Here is a 14136-nt window from a genome sequence, read left to right on the forward strand (position 1 = left end):
TCATGATATATCTCCCAACATAACATTAACTAAATATGAGTCCTTAGATGATAAGGATCTTCCTTCCCAACCTATCAAAGAGGACATGCATGATGATAGAAAGGAAAATCTCCCTATACAAGATATTCCTTCTTCATCTAATTTTCCCTTTGCTCCTTCTAGATACAATTTTTAAAGAAATTCATTATAACGTCCCTCCTCCTTCTCAATTAAGAAATTCTTATAGGAGTGGTTATATTATAATATCAAAATAAGGTTTTAGAGGACAAGGACTTGGGAAATTTGAACAAGGAATTAGAGTCCCTATAAACCCTCCCACACAAGATAGTATTGAAGGTATAGGAAATTATCATGATTCCATTGTGGATGATCTCCTTATAATTCAAAACTTCAAGGATTAGATCTTGCAAGGAATAAGACTTATCATCCATCCAAGGGTGCTTCTTCTTCAAATACTCCTTTTTGTTCAGATCATCAATCTCATGACCATCATGCTAACGATTGTCTAGATTTATAAAAATGTATGCAAGAACTAGTTGATAATGGAACAATTAAAAGCATAGATGAAAATCATTCTTCTTGTAACAACCCTTGTCCTACATCACAAAAGACAAGGCCTAATCCTATTGATCACCAAGATAAATTAGCCACTAGAATTTGTTAGAGATTGAAGTATGATAAGAATGTTGTCTTTTCTTTCATTAAAATCAATAACAATTCTAAGCATAAGCAAGGTGATAAAAATTTAATTTTTCATCGTAGTTATTACCATTCTCTTGGAAAGTGTAAAGCATTTGTTCAATAACAATATGACAGTGTAATGTGGTGAAATGTAAATGAGAGATCCAAAGGAAAACTACCCTTTCCCTCCAAGGAGAGATGAGAGTTTCACTACGGATTTCCTTTCAAATACTTTTCACCTAGTTACATTGGAAGAGGAGAGGAGAATTCACTAGATTCGACCTTCAAAGATGAAGATTGAATTCTGAATGAAATGGGAATGATAAGTTGATCCCCTCTTCCTTATTTGAAATGGAAAGGAATTGATTGAATCATGTAGTGTAAAAGTGACAAAGAATTGATTATAACTTGAGATTAGAGTATGGGATGAAGTTGTGCACCTGCATCTGGTAGTAATATGTCGAGATGAATTTGTCATGCGAATTTGAGGAAAATTTGCCCAGACCATGGCGGGAACGTACACGGTCCTCCGAAAAATCTGTGAAACGAAAAGGGCTTTTCTGCCTTTGCAAATGGAGCCCGAATCTGAAAGTACAACTGCACACCTACATCCTACACACACAAAAAAGAGGAAAATGGGTTGGGGTTGGGGGTTTTCCTTTAGGTCAAACCCCAATTTTGGAATTAACCAAGTAATGAAAGAAAGTACTTGCAAGTAGATGTAAATGAAAGACTGAATTGTAAATCACCCCAAGGGAGGTTGTGATAGCAATGTTGATAGAAATGCTTGTGTGGAATTGAATGTTGGAATCAATCTCCTCTTCAATGGTTTAATCCTTGACTTGAATGCAACAACACCTAGCCTTGAAGGGAGACTTGAGAATGCTCAATGCCGGAAAAGAATACTTGGATGCTTGAATTCTCTTGAATGCTTGATCGCTTATAAAACTTGAAAAAGTCCAACCTTATCCCACTTCCAACTTATGCAAATGAGCAGACGAATTCCTCTTAAATACATGTTAGTGGATTTGATTTTCATCACAAGCCGACATCGAGGAAGTTTCCCGCCCAATGCACAACCCACAATGCATGCTCTAGGAAGGTCTTGCCCCAAAATAGGGTAGGGAAATGGGTGCCACACCTCTATCTTGGGAGGAAAAGGGTGCCATGCCCCTATCCTACCCCTTTCTCTAGGGCAGAGTGCAGACAGGGTGGTGTGGAGGCCAAGAAAGAAGCTGATTCGAAGGGTTGAGTAGTCTTTAGTCTCCAATCAGGCTAGAGGATTCGATCTCACATGCATGAGGACCCTAATGCAGTCAAAATTTGCTAGGGTCATAATTTTATGACAGTACAAATAGGGATCACATAGCTCTTATGACTAATCTTTCACTCTTCCTTGGTGAAGAGGTAGTGCCTTAGCACTCCATTCACCCTTCATGTTGCTCCTCACTCTATGACACTAGTAGTTAACTTAATTGGGGGCTCTTTGTCATAAGAGGTGATGCTATTTCATTTACAAACATCTTGGGGAAGAAACACAATTCATTCTTGCCTCTATCTATAATACCTACCAAGAATGTTAGGCCCAATATGGAAAGCTAATGTACTGAGAGGGGAGGGGTGAATCAGTACTCCAAAACTTTTCTTCAACAATAACTTTACTGTTATGCATAAACCGAATAGTGCAATAACATAATATAAAACTAAAACAAATAGATAACAATCATACATGATTCACTCCATAACACATATATTTTGGTTATGCAGAAACTCTTGGTTAGAGAGAAAAACTGCGGTGGGGATGGCACCCACAACTTCACTACTGCAATAATAAAGAGTGCTCGGTTAGAGCTACATGTTTAGCTATTTTTGATAGCTTACCATGTTAGGAGTAACAAGATTTGTTAGATCTACCTTGCTAAAGGATTTTACAACACTTCATCTAAATGCTGCACCTGGTTAGAGGCTTTACAATTTATAGACTTGATTAGAGTCTTTTACCCTGTTAAAGGTTTCTCTTACAACTTCAAAATATTACAATAAAATCATTACAAATATTTGCAGCTTTACATCTGGAATGTTATAGCAGATTCTATGTGCTCAGAATAAGTTACCTTTCTTATAGCATACCTCAGTAACCCATATAGTAACTCGGTAAACCCTTCTGTTTACTCTGTTCTCTGAAAACCTTCTCGGTGACCTCTGTGTCTCTGTAACAGTCTTCTTACACTCATACACACACCTTTAACTCTTAACTCATGCTGTATAAATAGATCTCTTATGACGGTGATCCAATTCATTGCTTTGATCTTACAAACACGATTTATTGAATGAATAACCATGCAAAATATTTCATTGGTTAGATAACCTCAAAATCATACACAATCTTTAAGTGCAATTTCCAATGTGATAACGGTTAGATGTGCCTCAATCTTGTAACATGTTTTCATATGCATGTCCAGGTTCAATGAATCTGGTAACACGTTTCACTCGATGTAAATCAACTCGGTGTGTCATCTTTGCTGCTCGGTAGACATGTAAAGATACTCGGTAGATAGCTCGGTGTATACTGCATTCTGTGACTGCTTTCTTCTGTAACCGACTAGACTGTACATACCGACTGAATATTTCAGTAATAGATAACCGACTAGAGTATATAGTATAACTTTGACATAAAACTAATGGCAATCTAATAAGTAGTAACAATCTGCCCTTTTGACATTAGTTGAGATGTTTGACAAAAACTACTTTCAAAGTTATAACTCAGTAATCTATATACTTGCAAAATTTGACTATACTGACAGTATATACAATAGTCAATAAAATAATATATCAGATATACTCCCCTTGTCAATATATTGTACATAACTCTGATTTTGCATGCTTGGTGATCTATTCTTGTGCTTTGCTTACTGTTCTGTTTATTGCTTGGTTCACTACTCTTGGATACTCTGCTTACTCTGCTTACTTTGCTCGGCATACTCCCCCTGTATACTATACTCTAAAAACTATACCATTCTCTCAATACTGAATTAATACGTATTACTCCCCTAGTACTGTAACATATTACTCCACAAATATAGTACCACTCCCTCTTTTTGACAAACATCAAAAACTTAATTTCCATTCGGGGGCGGTAACTGGTCAAAAATGGATTTGTACTTGGTCCGGGCATCGGTGAGAGCGACAAAGAGTGCATCCTTTACACTATCCATTAAAGAATTTTGTGCTTGAATATCAACCAATAGTGATATTAAGCCATCTAGAGTGCTTCCCTCTTGAGTAGTAGATAAGTATGTGGCTCAGTTGATTTGTTCTTGGACTGATGAAAGATGAGGAAGGAATAATATCTGAAGTGTCATTATGTCTATCTTGATCTTCTGTTCTTCATTTCTTAAGTCCAATTGTTGAGCCATGAGCTGTTGTGACTTTGTATAAAAATTCTGAACTGAATTTGGCTCGGTGGTCAACTTATTTGAGAGATCGGTGATCTCTTTCTCAATTGCCTCTGTTTTATTCTTAATGTCTTTAATGAATAAAGAAAATGTGCAGAGTTTCTGAAATAAATAATGAATGTGCTTGAGTTGAGGAGTCAACTCAGCAATAAATTTGACAAGTTTAAGTTTGCTAATAGCTATAGCTTTTTGTACCTCTTCTATCATCTTGGCAGTGAGCTCTTTGTCTTTTAGCTTGCTCAAATACTCTGATGCATCTACTCCAGATGTCTCTATCTTTGTTAGGATTTCATCCAGTTGAATGTGGATGGCTGCATCAGTTGATACTGTAGCTTCAGGTAGCATATCTATTAAAAGTGCTTTTACCTTCTGAAGGACTTTCTTTTTCTTTTGAATGGCCATTTTCTTCTCTTGTTCGGCCTTTGCTTTGCACAGTTCACTAAAATCAATGAGTGCTTGCCCCTTTAATTTTCCTACGTCTACATTGGGCAACACTATGGGTTTTGACAAATCAAGTTTAAAACTATGCTTCTTCACTTTCTTTTCTTTACCTTTCACCGATGGAACTAAGACAATTACTTGTGAGGCTTGATTACCCTCGGTAGGTTGCTCGGTAGAGGCAACACTTTGATTGGTTCCTTTAGCCTCTATAGAGTCCTTCGGTGTCTCAGTACTTGGTGTCTTAGTTGCAACATTCTCAGTGTTAGAAGGTGCTTGAGATGTCTGTTCTTGAGTAGTACCTTCTCCTGCTGCAGACTTGTGACCTTCAGTGCCTTGATCTGTATCTTGAGGAGTTTCGGTTGAGACAGGTTGCTTGACCGGTGGATAAGGCTGAACTTGTTCCAAAATGGATTCACTAGATACAAGTTTTGCATATGCAGTGCCTTCTATCATTTCTTGTTCCGATGCCTCTGAATCCATGACATCTTCATCTATTTGAATGGTGTCAGCAGGGTCTTGTTCGGTAACATCAGGACCTTGCTCGGTGACATCAGGATCATGCTCGGTGACATCAATGATTTTAATTGTAGCTTGCTCACCGGCATCCTTGATTTTGAAGATTTCCTGCCACTTTGCTTTTGTCTCATTTTCTACTTCAATATATAGCTCATTCATCAGTTTTAAGGCTCTCTGTTTGACAAGAAACTTAGAATTGTAGGTTGTTAGATGTTCCTTTATTTCAGCTACTGACATATCAGGGAATAAATGAACCAGACTTCTCTCTCTGATTTGTTTCTCTGAGTCCATTGCATACTTCCACCTATTATCAATATGCAGATATAGTTCATTTGGAAGTGACTTAGCTAGTTCCAATGGAGCTAACCGGAACTTTAGAAGTGTGTAGATGACAACTTCTTCAATTTGTCTCTTTTCATCATTGTTCTTGGTTTCATACTTGACATATCTAAATCATCCAAATCAACCATATTCTTTCAGATTATCACAAAAGTTTTCAACACTATGTATATTTACCTTCTTGCTCTTGACAATCTGAAATTTGCTTGCATCTTCTGATTCGGTGTCACTAGACTCTTTTGCCAAAATGAGTCTCCGAGTAGATTTCTTGTATGTCTTTGTTACCTTGGGAACAGTAACACTCTTTGTCTTCTTACTCGGTGAAGCTGCAGATGCTCTAATGTTAGGTCGTTTTACTGGAGGTGGAGTCAGTGAGACTTTTGATGTGTCCTGTTTCTTTCTCTTTAACACTTTATCCTTAGGAAATTCAGTGCTCAGTCTTATAGCTGCTTCTTGGGCTTCAGATTCCTCTTCGGTAATGGAAATGGTGCCTTTGACAGGTGTAGAGGAAGAGTCTTCTCCGAATTTCTCTGACAATGCCTTAATCATCTTTGTTGCCTTTCTTGTAGCTTTGGGTACTACAATATTCATCTTTACCTTTTCTTTTACTTCCTCATAGGTACCATACCTTAGCTCGATAGCATGTCTAGGCAATGTAAGAAATGCATCAATTTGTTGTTTTGTGATGTCAAAATCAATCTCGTAACCCATTGGTGACAAAGATTGAGTCTTCAGTTCCACAACATTCACATAACAGTAATCAGTGTCAACTTCAAAACATACATCATTTTTGTATTTCTCTACTAGCTGGGGTGGAATCCTATATCTGTTATGCATTTTCTCTTGAAATTTACTGAAGTAATCATCCATGATATCATTGAAATTATCACCTAACTTCTTAATGAAGTTATTTATCTGATGGGTGATTGGTCGGTGTAGCTCCCAAACAACTTTACCGACCGATGGAAAGAATTTTTCAAAGTAGAAAAACATGCATACCAGTAGTGATCCAAACTTTAGAGTATTAGCCGAGTTGTTCTTCTTCGGCTTCCTGATGGTGTTCATATTTTCAAATAGGTTCTTCAACAACACCTCACATAGGTCAATTTTCATTCCCTTTTTCACAATTTTGTAAGCCAAGTCTACTACTGCACAGGGAACACTGTTTTCCCTTGCCGATTGGAAGAAACAGTAGCCCATTACTCTAATGGCAAATTTTAGTTCTTCATCAGTGACATTATTTAGTTTCAATCCTCTGTAATCAGATTCCACTCTGGTTAAACTGATCAATTCCTTCTGTGATATCATCTTCTGGGCTCGGGCATGATCATAGATAGGGTAACCGGTAATCAGATGAATGATTTCCTTAGTAATCTTAAATGGTTGTTCTTCTAGCCACATGAAATCATCGTGAACTTTGTCCAGAACAAACTTGACCCACTGGGGTTTGAACACACGAGGATAGGTTAGGGCTTTAGTTAATCCCTTGACTTTGATGTGCTCATACTTGTTGTTCAATATACCATCGGTACATAGCTCACCATAGGTGTCTCTGATTTCAACATGACCAAGTTCTTCAACACGACATTTGGTGAAGAATCTCACATCCTTGACTAGTAACACTTTGTCCGGGATGAGTGAAAAGGCAGTTTTGTCATCCGGTTCAGAAGCGACTTTGGGAGTCAAAGAGTATTTTAGTGAGGGCTTTTCTACATTCTTGACAACTATGGGATCTTGGATCTTGGGCACCATTTGAAGATTTCAGATAAAAAAACTAACAAAGAGTCCTTAGGGTTTCAGGATTTCAAACGACAAACGCTTTATACTTAGTAGATAATGGCAACTAGATAAGATCGGTAAACTAGCTTAACAATATGTTGAGATTTGATGTAAATACCTTGAATTTTCTTTGTAGGAGGTTTTGATCACCTTTGATTCGCTTGCTCTGCTTTCTCGAAAACTTGGTAAGTGTAAATGACCGCAAAAATGCTTTTAAGTACACAAAATACCTTATCGGGCTCTGTGCGGGTTAGGTTAAAAGATTAAATGCACTCAGTTCCTCTTTAACCAATTTACTCTCCTTTTTCGTTTTAACTGAGTAACCAAACTTCCTTCATTTACCGACTTGACAGGCTTCCTGTATTCACCGACTTGACAAGTTTCCTGTAAAGTGCTTCAAAAGACTTTGATAGAATTTCAAGCTTACTATTACATCTTAACTATGCCGATTTTAAATTAAGTACATAATAGAATAGGAACTGTTAAGATTTTAACCTTCAAAGAATGCAGTCCCTTCATACCTTTACCGATTAATTTGGAATAGGTGCACCTAACTCGGTAGGTAAGGTGCTTTCTTCATTTGACACAATTTCCTTCTTTTTCCAAATCATCTTTAATTTTTCTTTTATTTCTTCAGTGTCTTTTCTAGGTTGATCTCTGCAATCTCCAGCTAAGTGTCCAGCTTTGTGACAATGAAAACATGCCATACCAAGATTTCTCCATGATCTTTGATTGTACATCCCAAACCTTATAAAACAGTTGGCACTTATGTGTCCATATCTTCCACAACATTCACACCATATCCTTGTATTGTAATCCCATGGTACTACAGAATACTGTCGGTAAGGATCTGTGTAAGTTCAGTAACCTCTAGCATTTGCTTGGTGTGTATACCACATATAGTTCTTTTGCTTAAACCAACACTTCTTGGTACTATGTCCATATCTATTGCTGGTTTTACAAACCCTTTGAATTTTGCCTTTTGATAATTGTTAATAGACTTTGTCCTACATTGATTAGATGTGTGACCATATTTATTGCAATTGTGACAATAACCATTGGACTTAGTAACATTCGGTTGCTTACCTTTTTTGATTTGACACATGTTGGTAGTGTGACCTTGATTTCCATAGTAGTTGCAAATAGGCTTCTTTCTTTTGATGTTATTCTTATTTCTAGCTTGCTTTGGTGATTCTCCTCTCTCGGTAGTATGAATTCCTTTCTCGGTAGAGTCTTTTCCTTTGTAACTGAGTCATGCATCTTTGTTGGGTCGTCTTGTGTTCAGTTGCTCATCCAACATCTTTGATGCTTCATAACTCTTCTTCAGTGTTTCTTTGGATTTCTTCTCTGTTTCAAGTTCATCGGTCAACCTTGATACTTCAAGTTTCAATGCTTGATTCTCATCATTTTTCAAAATTGCTTCATGATGTGCATAACCTAGTTGATCTGATAGGTTTTGTTAAATTCCAGTTAACCTTGTGATTTCATCATTCTTATCAGATACTAAGACTTTAAGTTGTTGTCTCTCTCTTTCTAGATCTCTTACTTTATCCTCGGCTGTTCTCAATGCATCTAGATTTTCAGTCATCTGTGTGCTGAAATGTTCATGTTCTCTTTTCATTGCTTTCAATTGATCAACCAATGCTTTGTTCTTTTCTTTCAATACTCCAATCATTTCTTCAGTCTCTTTAGATATACTATTCTCAGATGATGTCTCAATTTGTTCCACTAACTCTTGAGAGTCCTGTAAATCATCAGATAATCTTCTTCTCACTTTCAAAGATTTTTGCATTTGTCTTTGCATGTCTGCAATCACTTGATTAGCATGATCCAGCTCTTCTTGCAGATACACAATCCTTCAAGATTGTTTATAGCCTTCCATTGATAAGATCTTTATCTTTAGGTAGTTAAACCCTTTTCCAAGATTCAAGCTCTGATACCAATTGTTAGGCCCAATATGGAAAGCTAATGTACTGAGAGGGGAGGGGTGAATCAGTACTCCAAAACTTTTCTTCAACAATAACTTTACTGTTATGCATAAACTGAATAGTGCAGTAACATAATATAAAACTAAAATAGATAGATAACAATCATACATGATTCACTCCATAACACATATATTTTGGTTACACAGAAACTCTTGGTTAGAGAGAAAAACTGCGGTGGGGATGGCACCCACAACTTCACTACTGCAATAATAAAGAGTGCTCGATTAGAGCTACATGTTTAGCTATTTTTGATAGCTTACCCTATTAGGAGTAACAAGATATGTTAGATCTACCTTGCTAAAGGATTTTACAACACTTCATCTAAATGTTGCACCTGGTTAGAGGCTTTACAATTTATAGACTTGATTAGAGTCTTTTACCCTGTTAAAGGTTTCTCTTACAACTTCAAAATATTACAATAAAATCATTACAAATATTTGCAACTTTACATCTGGAATGTTATAGCAGATTCTATGTGCTCAGAATAAGTTACCTTGCTTATAGCATACCTCAGTAACCCATATAGTAACTCGGTAAACCCTTCTGTTTACTTTGTTCTCTGAAAACCTTCTCGATGACCTCTGTGTCTTTGTAATAGTCTTCTTACACTCATGCACACACCTTTAACTCTTAACTCATGCTGTATAAATAGATCTCTTATGATGGTGATCCAATTCATTGCTTCGATCTTACAAACACGATTTATTGAATGAATAACCATGCAAAATATTTCATTGGTTAGATAACCTCAAAATCATACACAATCTTTAAGTGCAATTTCCAATGTGATAACGGTTAGATGTGCCTCGATCTTGTAACATGTTTTCATATGCATGTCCAGGTTCAATGAATCTGGTAACACGTTTCACTCGGTGTAACTCAACTCGGTGTGTCATCTTTGCTGCTCAGTAGACATGTAAAGATACTCGGTAGACAGCTCGGTGTATACTGCGTTCTATGACTGCTTTCTTCTGTAACCGACTAGACTGTACATACCGACTGAATATTTCAGTAATAGATAACCGACTAGAGTATATAGTATAGATTTGACATAAAACTAATGACAATTTGATAAGTAGTAACAAAGAAACCCTAAAGGAATAAACCAACATCTCCAAAGAAGAGTGAAATATATATATATATATATATATATATATATATATATATATATATATTTAAAACATTAAATGAATACTTTAAACATTTAAAAAGTTAAGATTGAGTTAACTTGCACAAGCGAAAAACAACTACAACTTTTCCCATAAGGTTTTTCAGTGTAGTTACTTATTCTAACCATATATCAATAAAGGAATTAATCTAAATCAAGATAACATACAATGCATTCATGTACCCCATCACCCATCAATTTAAATTACCAAAGTAGTCCAAGTACTCCATTTAAGCAATTTTTGATTCATACATTTATATTTCATAATATAAATACCTTCCAAAACTATATTCATTGAAAACCATCAAGTATAGTTAATCATAACACACAAGCTATGAGTTATGTGTTGGCAACAACAATGAAGGAAAATTGAGAGGGGGGGGGGTGAAACATTTTTCATTGGATCTACAAACTTAAGCACAAATTCAAATCTGATAAATTGCAGCGACAACAAAGATAGGCAAATTGATAACACAACACCAAGAATTTGATGTGGAAAACCTGGTTAAGGGAAAAACCACGATAGGAATCTACCCACAATAAGATGATACTCTATAGTAGTATGAGAAAATATTACAATGGGGAATACACCAGCATTCAAGCACACTACTTAGAGCTCACTTGTTCAAATACAATAACCCAGAAGGCTACAACCCTCAAGGAAGCCTCATTGACTTACAACAAGATTTAGATTACAATCCGGAAGGAATGAACTGCAATAATAAAATTTGCTAATGCCTGATGACTGTTCTAGTTAAGCACAATTATTTTCTCTGCAACACCAATCTCTTTTGAATACACCACACTGAAAGATGAATCCTTGTTTGCACATACACCACTCTTTGATAATGCAGACACAACTTCTATATCCAAATTACATGACAATATCACCTATTTATACATTTCATCAACCTTGACAACAAGGTCTACTAAACCCTCAACTCACAATTACAAAATTATATTACACGATATAAAGATCGACCACCAGACCAATATAATGGTTTTGATTTCTCCTTCAAAAAGACAACCCACATAATTCTGGAATAATCATCAATTAGTAATATAAAATATCTGTCACCTTGTACACTTCTAACGTTTGTAGGTCCACAAAGGTCAGTATGCACAAGATCTAGCAACCCATCAGATGTATACTGCTTGCTCTTAATAGAAATTCTTGTTTGCTTACCCAATTGACATTCCTTACATACTGGATTAACAAGCTTAATAATTTTAGGCACATCTCTAACAACTTGAATAGAACTGACCTTAATCATAGAATCAAAATTAACATGACACATTCTCCTATGCCACAATCAACTTTCATCAATCTGAGCAATCAAACAACTTTTCTCACCATCATTCAAATGAAAGATATTACCTTTAGTCATAGTTCCAGATGCAATCTCTATACCAAAGGCATTTAGGATCTTGCATTTTCCATTCTTGAATTGTAAATCATAGCCTTTTTCTACCATTTGTCCAACACTTAAAAGATTATGCTTCAAACCTTCAACATACAAGGCATCTTCAGTATTATGATTACCATCAAAGGAAATACAACCTCTACCATGGATCACATAGGCTTTGTCATCTCCAAATCTCACTATTCCACCATCATACCTTTCCATACTCACAAATTTTCTTTTATCACCGATCATATGATGTGAACAACCACTGTTAATCACCCATTCATCTTTCTCTTCAATTTTAGCAGCCAAAGCTTTCTCCTTAATAGCGCAGCTTGTGGAATCAACAGGTATCGGTCCATATTCTTTAATGGCAATAAACACAACTTCATCTCCTTCTGATTCTTCATCTGTAACACCTTCATCAACAACATAATAATAGTTCTTCTGATGCTTATACTTTCGGTTAGGATTACAATATTTATCATACTTCACATGCTTCTCATATCTATCATTCCTATCATGATTATCATATTTATCATGCCTATCATACTTAGCCATTCTCTTCAGGAATCTAGAAGCAAAATGTCCTATCTTATTGCAAGATAAACATTTCAGAGGAAATTTTCCATCATACTTACCAGCTCCCTTAGGCAATCTTTGGGCAATCAATGCTTCAAGCTCATCCAATTCTCTTTCTTTATCTTCCATCTCTCTTCTCTCTCTTTCATATCTGGATATTTTGTATTCATCAGGATCATACTTTTTCTTTCTGGATACAGATGCTCTGAATATTATCTCAAACTTTCCATTTGATTCACCAAATTCGCTCAGCTCAAATGTGACAAATCTTTCCAACCAGCATATCTCTTATTACTGTAGTCACACTTTGGATCTCATCAATAACAACTACCTTATGTTTGTAAGCAGGAGGCAATGATCTCAGCACCTTAGCAACAATTTCATCTTCTTCAAGGGTTCCACCGACACATCTGATACCTAGGACAAGGTCATTCACCTTAGCCATAAAGGTATTTATGTTCTCATCTTCTCTCATCTTCAGCATCTCATACTTCCCTTTCAAACTCTATAGTTTAGCAACTTTGACTTGTTTATCTCCTTCATATAAGGTCTCAAGCTTCTCCCAAATCTCATGTGCATTCTAAAGTCCCATTACATTAGTCATCTCTAAATCAGTCAGGGAGATCAGTATTGCTTTCTTAGCTCTAATTTTATGTTTAACTTCCTTGATCTCATCAGCAGTAACTAGTCCATTTGGAGGAACAAAATAGACATTTCTTTGTAATCTTCCAATAATCTTCTCCAAGACATCTCAAGTGCGCTTCCATCCGGTTCTTCCATATAGCATAGTTACTTCCATCAAATCTCAAACTCTCCTTCTTAAAGATAACACCTCCAATTCTAGTTGCCATCCCGGATCTCCTCAAGTAGTTAAGATTCTTCTGGAGGATCCAACTTGGATACCAATTGTTGGCAACAACAACAAAGGAAAACCGAGAGGGGAGGGGCGTGAATTAGTTTTCATCGGATCTACAAACTTAAGCACAAATTCAAATCTGATAAATTGCAGCAACAACAAAGATAGGCAAATTGATAACACAACACCAAGAATATGAGGTGGAAAACCCGGTTAAGGGAAAAACCATGGTGGGAACCTACCCACAATAAGATGATACTCTATAGTAGTATGAGAAAATATTACAATGGGGAATGCACCAGCATTCAGGCACACTACCTAGAGCTCACTTATTCAAATACAATAACCCAGAAGTCTACAATCCTCAAGGAAGTCTCACTGACTTACAACAAGATTTAGATTACAATCCAGAAGGAATGAACATCAATAATAGCATCTGCTAATGCCTGATGATAATTCCAGTTAAGCACAATTGTCTGCTCTGCAACACCAATCTCTTCTCAATACACCACACTGAAAGATGAATCATTTTTTGCACATACACAACTCTCTGATAATGAAGACACAACCTCTATATTGAAATTACATGACAATATCACCTATTTATACAATTCATCAACCTTGACAACAAGGTCGGCTAAACCCTCAAATCACAATTACAAAATTACATTACATGATACAAAGATCGACCATTGAACCAATATAATGATATACATGATATAACATGGACCTAATTCAAATCTCCAAATGTACAATACCACCAAAAATCATGCCAAGATCAACTGCAACATGGTACACCACCATGAAAACTGCTTAACACGAAGAACATCAGTGGATTAGAAAAATCACCAACACTTGTACAATGATCAATGTGGATCATCAAGACAAATAGGACACAATTAGGAAACACCAACAAGTAAGTTAG

Source organism: Cryptomeria japonica, chromosome 3, assembly GCF_030272615.1.
Source record: "Cryptomeria japonica chromosome 3, Sugi_1.0, whole genome shotgun sequence".
Lineage (NCBI taxonomy): Eukaryota > Viridiplantae > Streptophyta > Pinopsida > Cupressales > Cupressaceae > Cryptomeria > Cryptomeria japonica.